The sequence below is a fragment of the Lagenorhynchus albirostris genome, chromosome 9, assembly GCF_949774975.1.
Source record: "Lagenorhynchus albirostris chromosome 9, mLagAlb1.1, whole genome shotgun sequence".
NCBI lineage: Eukaryota > Metazoa > Chordata > Mammalia > Artiodactyla > Delphinidae > Lagenorhynchus > Lagenorhynchus albirostris.
The window spans coordinates 52,019,027-52,034,885 of NC_083103.1; the positions used below are offsets into that span (position 1 = coordinate 52,019,027).

Consider the following 15,859-nt stretch of genomic DNA (forward strand, 5'->3'; position numbering starts at 1 on the left):
TCCCATAGGTACCTGAAAGACATTTCATAAATGTAGACATAAAATCCTAAGCAAATATTAGCAAATTTATCCAGCAATAAAGTATTGTTTATCCCAGGAATGCAAAATTGTCTTAACATTCTAAAATCAAACAATATAATTTTCACCGAAAAGGAGAAAAACCATGAGATTATTTTCAATAAATGCATAAGAAGCAGTTGGTAAAAATCAACACCTACTCCAAAATTCTCATCAAACTAGGAAGAGAAGAGAAATTCTCCAATCTGATGAAGTGTATTGCATCAATCAGGATTTAGATGACAGAGAAACCACACAGGTAATATTTTATTTTATTATTATTTTTTTTTGCGGTACGTGGGCCTCTTACTGTTGTGGTCTCTCCCGTTGCGGAGGACAGGCTCCAGATGCGCAGGCTCAGCGGCCATGGCTCACGGGCCCAGCCACTCCGCGGCATGTGGTATCTTCCCGGACTGGGGCACAAACCCGTGTCGCCTGCATCGGCAGGCGGACTCTCAACCACTGCGCCACCAGGGAGGCCCCACACAGGTAATATTTTAATTAAATTTTTTATTTTGAGAAAATGGTAGATTCATATGCAATTGTAAAGAATAATATAGAGAGATCCTGTGTACCCTTTACCCAGATTCCCTCAAAGATAATGTCTTGCCAATGTCACAGTTGGGATATGGAAATCGATACAGTCAAGATACAGAACATTTCGATCACCATAAGGATCTCTCCTGTTGCTCTCTTATATCTACACCACTACTTAACTCCCAGCAAACAATTATTTGTGTTATATAAATAGCATCATACGGTATGTAAACTTTGGGAACTGGCTTTTTTTTCTACTCAGCATAATTTTCTAGAGACTCATCTGGGTTGTTGCATGTATCAATATTCATTTCTTTTTATTGATGAGTAGTATTCCATGATATGGATGTACCATAACTTGTTTAACCACTCATCCATTGAAGAATAGCTAGGTTATTTCCAGTTTTCAGATATTCTGAATAAAGCTGCTACAAATATTCATGTAAAAGTTTTTAATGTGAACATAAGTTTTCATTTCTCTGGAATAAGTGCCCAAGAGTGTAATTACTGGATCACATGGTAGCTGCATGTTTAGTTTTTCAAGAAACTGCCAAACTGCTCTCCGGAGTAGCTGTACCATTTTACATTCCCACCAGCAATATATATATGAATGATGTAGTTTCTCTGCATCCTTGCCAACATTTGCATCACCACTATTTCTTATTTTAGACATTCTGATAGGTGTATAGTTGTATTTCATTGTGATTTTAATTTGTATTTCCCTGAAGGCTAATGGTGTCGAACATCTTATATGCTTGTTTTCCATCTGTATATCCTCTTCAATGAAATATCTATTCATGCTTTATGCCCATTTTCTAACTGATTGTCATTCTTTTTTTTTTTTTTTTTTTGCGGTACGCGGGCCTCTCCGGTTGCGGAGCACAGGCTCCGGACGCACAGGCTCAGCGGCCATGGCTCACGTGCCTAGCTGCTCCGTGGCATGTGGGATCTTCCCGGACGGGGGCACGAACCCGTGTCCCCTGCATCGGCAGGTGGACTCTCAACCACTGTGCCACCAGGGAAGCCCCCTGATTGTCATTTTTTTACTGTTGTGTTTTGATAGTTATTTGTATATTCTAAATACTAGTCCTTTATCAGATATATGGTTTGTAAATAGTTTCTCTCACTCTATGGCCTGTACTTTCATCCTCTTAACAGGGTCTTTTGCAGAGCAAAAGTTTATAGTTGTGATAAAGTCAAATTTATCCACTTTTCCTTTTATGGATCTTACTGGTCTAAGAAGTGTTTGCCTAGCCCTAAGTACTGAAGATTTTCTCCTCTTTTTCCCTAAGTTTTGAAACTTTGGAGTTTTTTGTTTTGTTTTTTTGCAGGTTGTGTGTGTGTGTGTGTTGCCTATAGATGGATGTCCCATTGCTTCAGCACTATTTGTTCAAAAGGCTATGTTTCCTAATTTAATTGCTTTTACAGCTTTGTCAAAAATCAGTTGGGCATACTTTTGTGGGCCAATTTCAAGGTTCTCTTCCATTGATTTGTGTGTCTTTCCCTCCACCAATACCGCATATTCTTGATTGCTGTAACTATATAATAAGGCTTAAAATCAATCTGATTCTTCCTACTTTATTCTTTCTCTTTCCAAAATTGTTTTAGTTATTGCAAAATGGTTTCATTATTTGCCTTTTCATATACATTTTAGAATAATCTGGTCTATATCTAAAAAAATCTTGATGAGATTTTTATAAAAATTGCATTAAACTTATATATCAATTTGGGGAAAATTGACATATTTGCTACATTGGGCCTTCCAGTCCATGAACATGGTACATCTCACCATTTATTTAGATCTTCTTTAAATTCCTTCATCAGCATTTTGTAGTTTTCAGCATACAAATCTATATGTGTTTTGTTAGATTTCTGCCTAAGTATTTCCCTTTTTTGAGTGATTCTAAATGGTATTGTACTTTTAATTTCTGTATCCATATGTTCATTGCAAATGTAAAGAAATGCAAATGATTTTTCGTATGTTTATCTTGCATCCTGCAATCCTTGCTGAATTCACTTATTAGTCCTAAGAGTTTTTTGTAGATTCCTTAGATGATCTTGTCATCTGCAAATAGGGACAGTTCTATTTTCTTCCTTTTTGATGGGTATGCATTTAATTCCCTTGTTTTGCCTTTTTTGCACTGAATATAACTTCCAGTACTACGTTGAATAAGAGTAGTAAGAGCAGACATCCTTGCCTTTTTCTAATCTTAGGGGGAAAGCATTCAGTCTTTCACTGTTAAGTATACAGTTAATTGTAGGTTTTTTGTAGATGATCTTTATCAAGTTGAGGGAGTTTTCCTCTATTCCTGTTTTCCTGAGAGTTTTTATTGTGAAGGATGTTGAATTTTGTCAAAAGCTTTTTTTGCAATGATTGCTATGATCTTGTTATTTTTCTTCTTTGGCCTGTTAATGTGGTAGATTGCATTGATTGATTTTTTGGACTGACTCTTGAATGATGACTAACCTTGCATAGCTGGAATAAATCCTATTTGGTTGTGCTGTAATTCTTTTTTTACATTGTTTTATTTGGTTTGCTAGTATTTTGTTGAGAATTTTTACAACTAAGTTTATGAGAGATATTGGTCTATAGTTTGGTTTTTTTTTTGTCCTTCTTTGGTTTTTAGGGTAATACTAGCTTCATAAAATAAATTGGGAAGTATCTGTCCTCTTTTATTTTCTGGAAGATGTTGTGTAGATTGTCTTCATTTCCTTTAAACATTTGGTACAATTCTCTGTGAAACCATCTGAGCCTGGAGATTTCTTTTGGGGAGTTTTAAAATTACAAATTCAAATCTCTTCATGATATAGAGATATTCAAATTATCTATTTCATATTGGGTGAGTTGTAGTAGTTTGTGTTTTTCAAGGAATTAGTCCATTTTATCTAAGTTGTCAAATTTATGTGTGTAGAGTTGTTTGTGGTATTCACTTATTTTCCTTTTTATGTTTACATGGTCTATAGTGAGGTCCTTTTTGTCATTCCTGATGTTGATAATTTGTATCTTCTCTCTCATTGGTCAGTCTTGCTAGAAGGTTGTTAATTTTATTACTTTTTCCAAAGAATCAGTCCTTTGTTTTATTGTTTCTATTATTTTTATGTTTTCAGTTTCATTTATTTCTGTTTTTATCTTTATTATTTACTTCCTTCTGCTTGCTTTGGATATATTTGGTTCTTTTTTTCCTGTGTTTTCTCAATGGGAGCTTAAATAATTGATTTGAGATTTTTCCTCTTTTCTAGTATATGGATTTAGTGCTAAATTTAGTTATAAATTTTTCCCTGTCAGTGTGACTTTAGCTGTATCCAACAAAGTTTGGTATGTTCGATGTTCACTTTCATTCAGTTCAATGTATTTTTTAAAATTTCCCTTGAGATTTCCTCTTTGACCCATGGATTACTTTGAAGTATGTTGTATTCCTGTTATCCTTCTGTTACTGATTTCTAGTTTTATTCCATTGTGCACAGCGAACACACTCTGTATGATTCCAATTCTTTTCTTTTTAATATTTTTTATTTATTTGGTTGCAGCAGGTCTTAGTTGTGGCAGGCAGCCTCCTTAGTTGCAGCTCCAGGACTCCTTAGTTGTGGCTTGCCAGATCCTCAGTTGTGGCATGGAAACTTTTAGTTGTGGCATGCATGTGGGATCTGGTTCCCTGACCAGGGATCGAAGTGGGCCCCCTGCATTGGGAGCGTGGAGTCTTATCCACTGTGCCACTAGGGAAGTCCCTGTATGATTCCAATTATTTAAAAAAAATTTTAATGGCCCAGCATGTGGTCTATCTTGGTATATATTCTGTGGGCACTTTAAAAGAATGTGTATTCAGTGGTTGGTGGGTGCAGTGTTTTATAAATGTTAATTAGAATCTGTTGGTCAATGGTGCTGGTGAGTTCTATATCCTTGCTGATTTTCTCTCTAGTTGTTCTACCAATTGTTCAGAGATGAGTACTGAAGTCTTCCAACTATAATTGTGGACTTACCTATTTTGCCCTTAAGTTCTATCAGTTTTTGCTTCACATATTTTTCAGCTCTGTTGCTTGGTGCATATCCATTTATGTTTGCTATGTGTTCTTGGTGAATTGACCCTTTGTAATTTTATAATTTTATTGTCTCTGATAACTTTTTTTGCTCTGAAGTTTACTTTATCTGATATTATTTTAGCCACTCCTGCTTTCCTTTGATTAATTTTGCATGATTTATCTTTTTCCATCCTTTTACTTTCAGTCTGCCTTTATTGTTACATTTAAAGTGAGTTTATTATACACATCATATAGTTGGGTTATGTTTTTTTCCACTAAGCCAATCTCTGTCTTTTTTTTTTTTTTTTTGCGGTATGCGGGCCTCTCACTGTTGTGGCCTCTCCCATTGCGGAGCACAGGCTCCGGACACACAGGCTCAGCAGCCATGGCTCACGGGCCCAGCCGCTCCACGGCATGTGGGATCCTCCCGGACTGGGGCAAGAACCCGTGTTCCTCGCATCGGCAGGCAGACTCCCAACCACTGCGCCACCAGGGAAGCCCCTCTGTCTTTTAATTAGTGTATTTAGACCATTTAGGTTAAGGTAATTATTGACATATTAAGGCTTAAGCCTGAACCTTTATTTGTTTTTGTTTGTTCTCTCTGTTTATTATTTCTGTTTTCTTTTTCCCGTCTTCCTGTGCTTAATATCATTAATCATATGGAAATGTAAATTAAAACCACAATGAAATGTCATTACACAATCACAAGAATGGCTAAAAATTAAGAAGACTGAATGCATCAAGTGTTGGCAAGGTTGCAGAGCAACCAGAACTCTCACATAATGCTGGTTGTAGTGTAAAATGGCATAAACACTTTTGACAAAGGTCTGGCATTTTTCGTGAAATTAAATATACACCTATCCTATGACCCAGTTTTAATCCAAAGAATTTATCCATGATAAGTGGAAACATTTATACCACAAAAAGATTTGTACAACAAAGTCCACTGCAACTTTATTTACAATACTTCCAAATTGGAAACAGCCTAGGTGCCTATCAGTAAGAGAACTGATATACTGTGATATATTCATACAATGGAATACTGCTCAGCAATTAAAATGGACAAACTATCTTCCATGAGTAGCGTAGTGTGCGGCTCACAGGAGTCTCAAGTACTATGACTATGCTAAGTGCTTCATGCAGTTTATCTTATTTAATCCTTCCAGCCATAAGGGGTAATCATCATTATTATTGCTAAGTGCCTTGCACATATTTTCTTATTTGATCCTGTACAACCCTATGAGGCAGTATTCTGACACTAGCAGCTGATATACTGAAATACAGTTTAATTCCAATGCTAACCACCCAGAGTTAGCAGCAGACTCCATAGGTTCAAGAGCATACTTCCCGGGACTTCTGTGATGGCGCAGTGGTTAAGAATCCACCTGCCAATACAGGGGACACAGGTTTGAGCCCTGGTCTGGGAAGATCCCACATACTGAGGAGCAACTAAGCCCATGCACCACAACTACTGAGCCTGTGCTCTAGAGCCTGCGTGCCACAACTACTGAAGCCTGCTTGCATAGAGCCTGTGCTCCACAGCAAGAGAAGCCACCGCAATGAGAAGCCTGTGCACTGCAACGAAGAGTAGCCTCTGCTCTCTGCAACTAGAGAAAGCCCACGCACAGCAACAAAGACCCAAAGCAGCCAAAAGTAACTAACTAAATAATTAATTAAAAAAAAAAAAGAGCATACTTCCCAACAAGACTGTCCTCACTTCAGATGCCAGTTGCACTTTCGAGGGTTCCCCAGCCACCAGCATTTCTGACCAAATGGCTACAAATTCTGGGGTTCCCGTGACCCCCTGGGGTTCAATGATTTGCTAGAACAACTCACAGAACTCAGAAAAGCATTATACTTATGATTACAGTTTTATTATAAAGGATACAAATCAGTTTCAGTTAAATGAAGACACACACAGGGTGGGGTCTGTGAGAGTTCTGTATGTAGAGCTTTCATGACCTCTCCTCATGGAATCAGGATATGTCACCCTCCAGGAACACTGATGTGTTCATCATCTAGGAAGCTCTACTGGGCTATGGTGTCCAGAGTTTTTATTGGAATTTCATTACAAAGGCATGATTGATTGAAGCATTGGTCACATGCTTGAACTCAATCTCCAGTTCTTCCCCTTGTCCCTAGAAATCAGGTTGGCTCAGAGTCCCAACCCTCTAACCACATGGTTGGTCTTTATGATGACCAGCCCCCATCCTGAGTCATCCCATCTCTTAGCAGAAACTCAGATTTATGATCCAAAGAGCTCATGATAACAAAGATACTCCTATTACTTTGGAAATTCCAAGGGTTGAAATTCACCTTCCCAGTAATCAGGGACAGAGGCCAGTCAAATTCTTTATTACATAAGAGATGGGCATTATTATTGCCCCCATTTCACAGATAAGTAGAGACCTACAGAGGTTGCTCAAAGTCACACACTTTGAGCAAAGTAAGTAGCAAAACCAGGACTCAAACCTAGGTATGTCTGACCACAGTCTTGATACTCCTCCACTATATATATTGTCTGAAAGTAAATGCTCACTATTTCCTGAATGAATAAATTACTAGGAAAATATCAAAAATGATTCTGAAATTTCTAGCTTGGGGGATTGAAAATGATCAAGGCCTTTCTAAGAACTTCATTGGTCTTCCATACGTATATTTTTTAGGTCCTATCCTATATTAAAATGTTTCTATATCCCATATAAAATATTGTTTCTTTGCTGAAAATATTTTAAAGGATTTGTTAAAATTTTACTTTGAAATCATTTGCTATGTCTACTTAAATTATGACAAGATTTGATTTCTTGTCAATTACAGCCCATACATGGAATGTTTGCAAAGTGAGAAAATCAGACTTAGAAATTTTGTTTTGTTTTGTTGTTTGTTTGTTTGTTTTTTATTTTTGGCCGTGCCACGCAGCTTGCAGGATCTTAGTTCCCTGACCAGGGATCCAACCCACGCCCTCGGGAGTGAAAGCGCAGAGTCCTAACCACTGGACCGCCAGGGAATTCCCTACAAATTATTTTTAAATGTAATCAAATGTTTATGAATACCAACTCCAGCTCTTGCCTGAAGGTCTGCATCTCAGCCAGGGGGTAGGGCTGCTGCATTGCACAATGGCAGGGAGCACCATTCTCATAGACTGCAATGTAAATGTGCCCCCTGGAGTTGTCCAATGCAATAACTCTGGCCAGTGAGTCAGGGGAAAGATGAAGAGCCCCCATCCACTGCACAACTAGAAGTAGCAGGTATCAAGTGTACTCACTACTTCTCATGTCCAGAATTTAGTCACATGACCACATCTGGCTTCAAGAGGTGCTGGGAAGTATATTTTGCTGGGTGATCTTGTGCCTGGTTAAAATTCAGGTGATCTATTAATAAAGGAGGGAGGGCATATGTGGCAGTCACTATCACAATTAAATTGAACAGCCAGTGAAGCTGATATAAATTTACATTGGTAGACGTTTGTCTAAATATTTATTGATTTTGATTTTATTGTTTTCTTTTGGTATTCTGGATTCTGTAAAAAAAAAAAAAAAAAAGGAGGAGGTAGTCTGAAACTTTTCTCCAGGCCCTTGAAAATCTTGTCAGTACCAGGTGCTGAGCCTGTGGGGCCCAGTGGCTACAAGGTCTCTGAGGATGATGAGTCCACCAACCAAAAGAGGGAACCCAGAGAGGGTGTGATCTCTCTCAGCTCCAGCCCCCCTCCTAGACAAGAAGGTAGCCCCTCAAAGGGTGTGTGCCCAGATTCCGTATGCAGTCTGTGGGGCTAACGGAATACAGACACTTAAACATTAAATATCAACTAATCCTTATGTAGTTGATTAGTCCACAACTAATCCTTATGTAGGGGAATAGTCCACAGAGGTGGGGAAGGAGGAAGTGAGAACTGGAGTGGGGACAGGGAATAACAACCAAAATGAGGCTCAGGGCCAAGAAATTAGGAAGGAGACAAAATAGCTGGACAGACTGGGTTTCAGAGCAGATTACAAAAGTCTCTATGAGTCATCAATGGCAGTGCTGTTGTTTAAAAATAAACATAACATTTAGATAGCTCCAGGCTCCGAGGGAAAAACAGAGGTTGGATTGCTTAAGGCCCTGTCCCAGGGTACCTACAGTCTATAAGTAAATATGTATGAGGTGGGATCCCTGGATCCCACCTAGCCTAGAGCCTGGCACAAAGTAAGTTCTTAGTAAATATTTGTAGAATGAATGAATGATTTGTTAAATAAATAACTAGCTGTGTGTCCTTGAACTGGGACCTTTTACCAGGGGTCTCAACCATAAAAGGAAACACTGGGTCACCGTAGCCTTCAGGTGCCTAGCGACCCCAAATTTTCTGGACAGGAGGACTGGTATTTGGCTACCATCACCTTACAAAGTGTGCATCCCATAGCATGCTGCATCAAATCTAAACTCAACCCACAAGGTTCAGCTCCAAGACTGCCTCCTCCACAATGCCTCCCTACCCCTTCCCTCAACAAATTATGCCTCTTCTAGTACATAGTCTACCCAGGTTACTGTGTGTTGGGTTCATCATCCCCCCCACTTGACCTGTGACCTGAGAATACAGAGTAAAGCTAATACTTATGTTGTACTTACCATGTGTCAGGCACTCTGAAAGCTTTAAAATCATCAATGCACTTAATATCTTAACAACCATGAAGTAGGTACTATTTTTCCCTCAGTTCACAGATGAAAACTAGAGGCACAGAGTGAGTAACTTGTTTACCATTAGGCTGCTAGTAAGTGGCAGAGACAGGATTCAAATCTGGGTAGTCAGGGTCCAGAATCCTTGTCCTTAACCAGCGCTCTGTCTTATTCCTCTTTAAACACCCCATAGCAAAAATCTCAGTTTGGCACATCGTAGGTACTCAGTAAAAATGTCTATTGAATAAATAAATAAAAGCAGTAAACTGAGAAGCTGGGTATTAGAAGGGTATGCAGTTCCGCTGAGTATCCATCTGCTTACTGAGCCCCAGTCTTTCTCCAACATAGGGGCTTAGTATGTGGTTCAGTCCATCCACCTATCCACTTATCATTCATCCATCCATCCACCCATTCACCCATCTCTCCATCCACTCAATGAATAGTTACTGTCCTACCCCACCCCACAATGGGGGCCAGTGATAAGAAAATGAATTGGCACAGTAGTGACAAATATGTCCATAGACAATGGCAGTACAGCATGACAGGAGCTACACAAAACAGGGCACCACTAACGCTGCCTGGGTGGAGTCAGGGACTTACTGAAGGGCATTTAGGGAAAGAAACATGACTGGAACTCAGGGCTTCTGACTACCAGCCTGTGTGCTTTCCTTTTTACACTAGGGGCTCTGAAATCCATTTTTAGTAATGGAAACTTTCCAAAAATCTTATACAGATCCCCATTACATAAAGCAGAAAGCCTCTGCTTCTTGGTTTCTCCCTCGCTGTCTCAGCCTTTAAGTCACTTTTTTTTTTTTTTAAATCACTAGCTCTCAACAGTGGAAGTTGGTCCAGTGAGATCTTAAGCCCATGCATAGATGGCAGCTGCTTCGCTCTAGCCTGTTTCCACCTATTTCACCTTCCACACTGCAGCCAGAGACCTTTCAAAAACCCAGACCCATCTGTGCCACCCTTCAGTTTAAAAACATCCATTCATCTATTTGGCCAACGATACTTACTAAGTGCTTTCACTGTACAAGGTAAGAATGCCAAGAACAGAACAGATAGTCCCTGCCTGCTTTCGGGGGGTGGGGGTGGGTGAGGGAGACAAGAAACCTGTGGGCAATTACTCAAATCGCTAAATAGGATGTGCTGATCAAGAATAAATCCGGGGATTTCCCTGGTGGTGCAGTGGTTGAGAGTCCACCTGCCGATGCAGGGGACACGGGTTCGTGCCCTGGTCCGGGAAGATCCCACATGCCGCGGAGCGGCTAGGCCTGTGAGCCATGGCCGCTGAGCCTGTGCGTCTGGAACCTGTGCTCCGCAACGGGAGAGGCCACAACAGTGAGAGGGCCGCGTACCGCAAGAAAAAAAAAAAAAGAATAAATCCGGAGAATGGCCTGAGGTCGAGATCTGCACAGGGGTCAGTGCTCCAAGAGCCTTAAAGGTCACTAAGGTTATTGATCTTTATCTTAAGAGCAAAGAGAATGCAGTTGAATGGTTTTTGTTTTGTTTTTTAAAGGTGATTTTTAAAAATAAACTTATTTATTGCTGTGTTGGGTCTTTGTTGCTGTGCGCAGGTTTTCTCTAGTTGCTGCAAGCGGGGGCTACTCTTCGTTGCAGTACGCGGGCTTCTCATTGCGGTGGCTTCTCTTGTTGCAGAGCAGGGGCTCTAGGCATGTGGGCTTCGGTAGCTGTGGCACGCGGGCTGAGTAGTTGTGGCTTAAGGGCTCTAGAGCGCAGGCTCAGTAGTTGTGGCGCACGGGTGGGCTTAGTTCCTCCACGGGATGTGGGATCTTCCTGGACCAGGGCTCGAACCCACGTCCCCTGCATTGGCAGGCGGATTCTTAAGCACTGAGCCACCAGGGAAGTCCCCAGTTGAATAGTTTTAAGCAAGATAGCAACTTGTTGTTATTTATGTTTTAAGATCATGCTGGTTGCTATGTGGAGAGCAGACAGGGGGAAGACAAGAGTAGCAGCAGAGAAGCCTGTTAAGAAGAGATTGTCCAAGTGAGAAATGATGGCAACCTGGGCTGGACTGGGCAGTGGAGATGGAGAGGAGAGAGATTTAAGATACACTGGGACCAGCCGATGGATTGGAAGCGGTGGCGAGGGTGGGCGATGAGGAAACAGGCGGGATCGAGGGCAGTTCCACCCATGGACCTGGGCCCTGTGCTTTAGAGGCCTTATATACACCCCTCCCCCACCACACACACGAGTTTAATAAATTAGAGTACATGGTTGCCTTGACGCTCAGGAACTGCACTGGCCCTGCGAGTCTTGTACATTAAACATTCCCTCTCGTGCCTAACCCCATTCAGGCCCCAGGGAAACACTTTTCCCACCAAGTGCACAGTTTAAGGAGACAAATGTATCCACCTATGTAACAACCATCCCACTCAGTCATGGATGCAAACCATTTCCATTCCACGTGTCTGAAGTTCTGTGTTTTGTGCTGCTGCTGCCCACATCAGAGCTGGACACTTTGCTCTGGAGTACAGGGGGCATGTGAGTGGCATAGCTCTTTGGTGAGAGAAGAGACAAACAAATGAACTGGTCCTGTGGAATCTTTTCTCTCAGATAGCATGAGTGCATCATGAGGCGTCATTTCCCGGAGGAGCAGGGTCCATTTTCTTGCTTCTCTTTGAGCTCCAATTCATGGTCTAGGAGGACCTGAAGATTCGCTTGGTATTTGCAACAGTTGCAGGTGGCAGCTAATAATATTAAACAATTCATAGCACTCTTACATTTGTTTTTAAGTAGGTCTGCTCATAGCATGATACTGATTCTTTGTAGACTTAGATATTGCTTTAAGGAGTGATGAAAACCACAATATAACTGGTAGTGATTTATATGATGAAATTAAAATATTTTGGAAAATTCTCTCTTATAATTTATTATCTGTCTTAATGATTTTTATAAATTTATTTTAATATAAAAATATAATTATTTTGAAATATGTAATTTATTGTGTGTTCCCATAAAATTTGACCATAATTTATAAAATTCACAATATACATTTTTAATCTAAAATATTGCTTCAGGAATTTTGTTGATAATTCCAGTTGCTACTGAGAAGTTTTTCTAAATGGAAATTAATAAGTTAAAAAAATTAAAACATAGGATTCAATAAAGTTTATTTAATTTTGGACCTTACTGTCAATTAAACAAAATTATTTGAAAATATTGATGATAATGCATAATTAGTGATTGTGCTAAGTGAAAGCAAGAACATTTTTATGAAATATATAATCATTTATTAGTCGTATTTCTTTTTACTCATATATTATTGTCCATAAATAGGACACCATTAAATTCAGTCATCTTCGATATTTTGCCAACTTTCTTTTATTTTTAAGTTAATTACTTTTTAAAATTAATTAATTTTTTGGCTGTGTTGGGTCTTCGTTGCTGCATGCGGGCTTTCTCTAGTTGCGGCAAGTGGGGGTTACTCTTCGTTGTGGTGCGCGAGCTTCTCATCGCGGTGGCTTCTCGTTGCGGAGCATGGGCTCTAGGCACGCAGACTCGGTAGTTGTGGCTCACGGGCTCTAGAGCGCAGGCTCAGTAGTTTTGGCGCACGGGCTTAGTTGCTCCGTGGCATGTGGGCTCTTCCCGGACCAGGGCTCAAACCCGTGTCCCCTGCATTGGCAGGTGAATTCTTAACCACTGTGCTACCAGGGAAGTCTCTGCCAACCTTCAATCATAAAAATATCCATAGCTTTTGAGCAAGAGAGTCCTAAAACAGAACAGTATACTGATAATTCCATTTCTATGAAGTCCTGAAATAAGCTTATGATGATGATAGAAATTAGATGAGTGGTTGCCTGGAGTGGAGGGGAGGGGAAATTGACTGCAAATAGGCATAAGGCAACTTTCTAGGATAATGGATATATTCTATAACCATGAGTGATTGGGGTTGGGGTTACACAATATATTTGTCAAAGCTCCTCAAACCATGCCCTTAAAATGTGTGCATTTTATTATATGTAAAAAATACCTTGATAAAGTTAAGAAGAACTTATCTCTTAATAAGTAATTGATTTAATGTGATGTATAACTTTTAAATATTTAGACTTATAGTATATGAGCCCCATTGTATTTTTGGCCTGGGCCCCAAGGATAATGCCTTGGTTTCCAGCAAGAGTACCTGAGCAGGTGGTGGTACCGTTACTGAGATGCGGAAAGCACAGGAGGGTTAGCTTTGTTGGGGGCAGGGCTAGTATGCAGCTGGTACTGGCCAGATCCATTGGGAAAACCGCTGCTGCTCTGAGCCCCTTCGCTATCCCAGCTGGTTGGACTTTCCCCTGGGACCCTCAGATCCTCCCACTCTGCAGCATCTAAACAGTTAATACCTGGCACAGCTATGGGCCTTTAGGATGCTGACACCGAGCCCTGGGGACTGTGCCCTAAATATTTTTAATATCACCGCTGGTGGGATTGGGCAAGGAAGCATGTAAATCAGAGTTCATCTTGGGAAATGCAAAGTTAGAGATGACTATAAGATACCCACGTGGAAATGTCAACACGATATTATGTAAATGGACAAAGGATGAGAAGAGAGGTCTGGGCTGGAGATGGAAATTGTTGGCTCCCCACTGCCAACAGAATCGAGTCCAAACTCCCTTAGGGTTATCACCCAGCTCTCACCTATCTTTCCAGCTCCATCTCCTGCCATCTCCCTGCCAGGACCCCTGCCATCTTGCTCCTTCCTGATCACTCTGTGATCTAGGACATGCTATTCCTGGACCCCTGCCTGGAATGCCCTACCTTGTCTTCTCTACTGGTCATTCTCCTCCTCATCCTTCAGGGCTTAGCTCACACATCTCCTCCTCCCAAAGCCTCCTGCTTCCTTGTCTGCCCTCCATAGCCCTCCACGTAGAGGAGAGTACCCCGCCTTGTGCACTTCCGTTTAGATCCCTGCCTTCTGTCCTAGGATGTCAGCTCCTCCAGGTCAGGATGGGGTCTGGTGGCTCTCTGGGCCCAGCAGAGACCCTGATATGGAGGAATCTTCCAGTAAATACTGAAGGAGTGGATGGTAATACAGAGTCCCAACTGTATTCACCACAGCCCCACCTTCACTGCACAACCTCTGTGCATGTTGCGCCACACATTTAGACAAATTGCTCTTCTCGAAAGAATAGGCTCCTTAAAGGCAAAGACCACGCCTTCCACATCACTCCTCACTCTCTCTCAGCCCGAGAAAGAGCCCACAAATGAAAAGAATGGAAGAGCCTGGTCAGATGGAATTGACTCTCAGCTCTCAGCCTGGACTCTCACGAGCTGAGCGACCTTGGGGAAGTTACTTAATCTCCCTGAGCCTCAGGTTTCTCAGGTGTTAAGAATGGAGATAACAATACCTACCTCATAAGGTGGATGTGAGGATTGAATGAAATAGCGTCCATAAAAGTGTTCTGCGGTTACCAGGGGCTGCGGGAAGGGGGCGTGGTAATTATTATTAATGGGTACAGAGGTTCAGTTTGGGATGATGACAGTGGCAATGGTTGTGCCATCAAAGTAAATGCAATAATGCCACTGAACTGGTTACTTTTAAAAATGGCTAAAATGATACATTTTATGTTATGTATACTTTACCACAGTAAAAATAAATAAAGAAATAATATCCCGAGTGAAAGAAGCCAGACACACACAAAAAGCATGGTCCCAGGTACCCAGTGGGTGAACTGTGTGTCTGAGCTTCTTTCTTCCTTCCTTCTGGATTTCTTTTCACCTGGGTTCCAGGGCCATGGCCAAGAGGCAGGATAAGGGAGTGCATGACGGGAGGGAGGGAGGAAGAGATTAAACGTTGAACGAGGATCTGGTGGTTGTGAGGTCAAAGCCAGGACGGCCCACTGGGAAGGCCAGGCATGAGGAGGTGGGATGCCTCCCTGGCTGGAAGGAAGAGGGTATCCGGAGGTCAGGGATGACACTAGTGTTTTTGGCCATGGGAGAAAAGTGAGATATCTAAATTAAGGAGGAAAGGTGGGCGGGAATTGCAGGATGTCCATATTGGCCTATGTGGCAAAAATAAATGCTTTTGGGAGTAAATACATATGTAAACAAAAGAGTACAGATTTTTTTTTAAGCCTCCAAATCCACCTTCTTGCTCCACTTTACCAAGGACAAGGGCAGCATAATAAGCTGAGAAGGGAAACAAAGATATTTCTAGATTCCAACTGCTATGGGGAAATTACAAATGAGGTCTGACGCTATGTTTGTTTCTTTTTCATTATGAAAAAATACCTTGCCTGACATGGGCACCCTGCCACCATTGGGAGAACCGTGAGAATCCAGTTTGTTCCCAAAACACTGCCACTGGGAGATGAGGTCACAAGGTAACATGGTTTTCCCCCTTGGCGGCCCAAACCAAAAATAAATCAATGAATAAATGATAAATAAATAATGTCCTGGGAGAAACACTGAAATAGGAATCAGAGCACATGGCCTCTGGTCTGATGCTTTCATATCCTAGCTGGGTACCCTGGGGCAAATCATTTCCCCTCTCTGCACTTCAGTTGTAGGGCACATCTATCGCTAATATTCTATGGGTCTAGGATATACTTTTTTCAATCCCTTGAAGAGAACAATGATGGGAGTTGGAGAG

At 41.2% G+C, this 15,859-nt stretch overlaps 1 long non-coding RNA gene across 2 annotated transcripts; it reads left to right on the forward strand.

The window, feature by feature from the left end:
- The first annotated feature begins 395 nt into the window (after positions 1-395).
- LOC132526139 (uncharacterized) lies at positions 396-10,813 on the forward strand. Of its 2 annotated transcripts, XR_009542467.1 has the most exons (4): positions 396-546; positions 644-817; positions 10,089-10,298; positions 10,405-10,813. It is a non-coding gene; the product is annotated as an uncharacterized LOC132526139 (long non-coding RNA). The 2 variants fall into 2 exon arrangements; XR_009542466.1 differs by having other exon boundaries at positions 10,089-10,813.
- Positions 10,814-15,859: the final 5,046 nt, after the last annotated feature.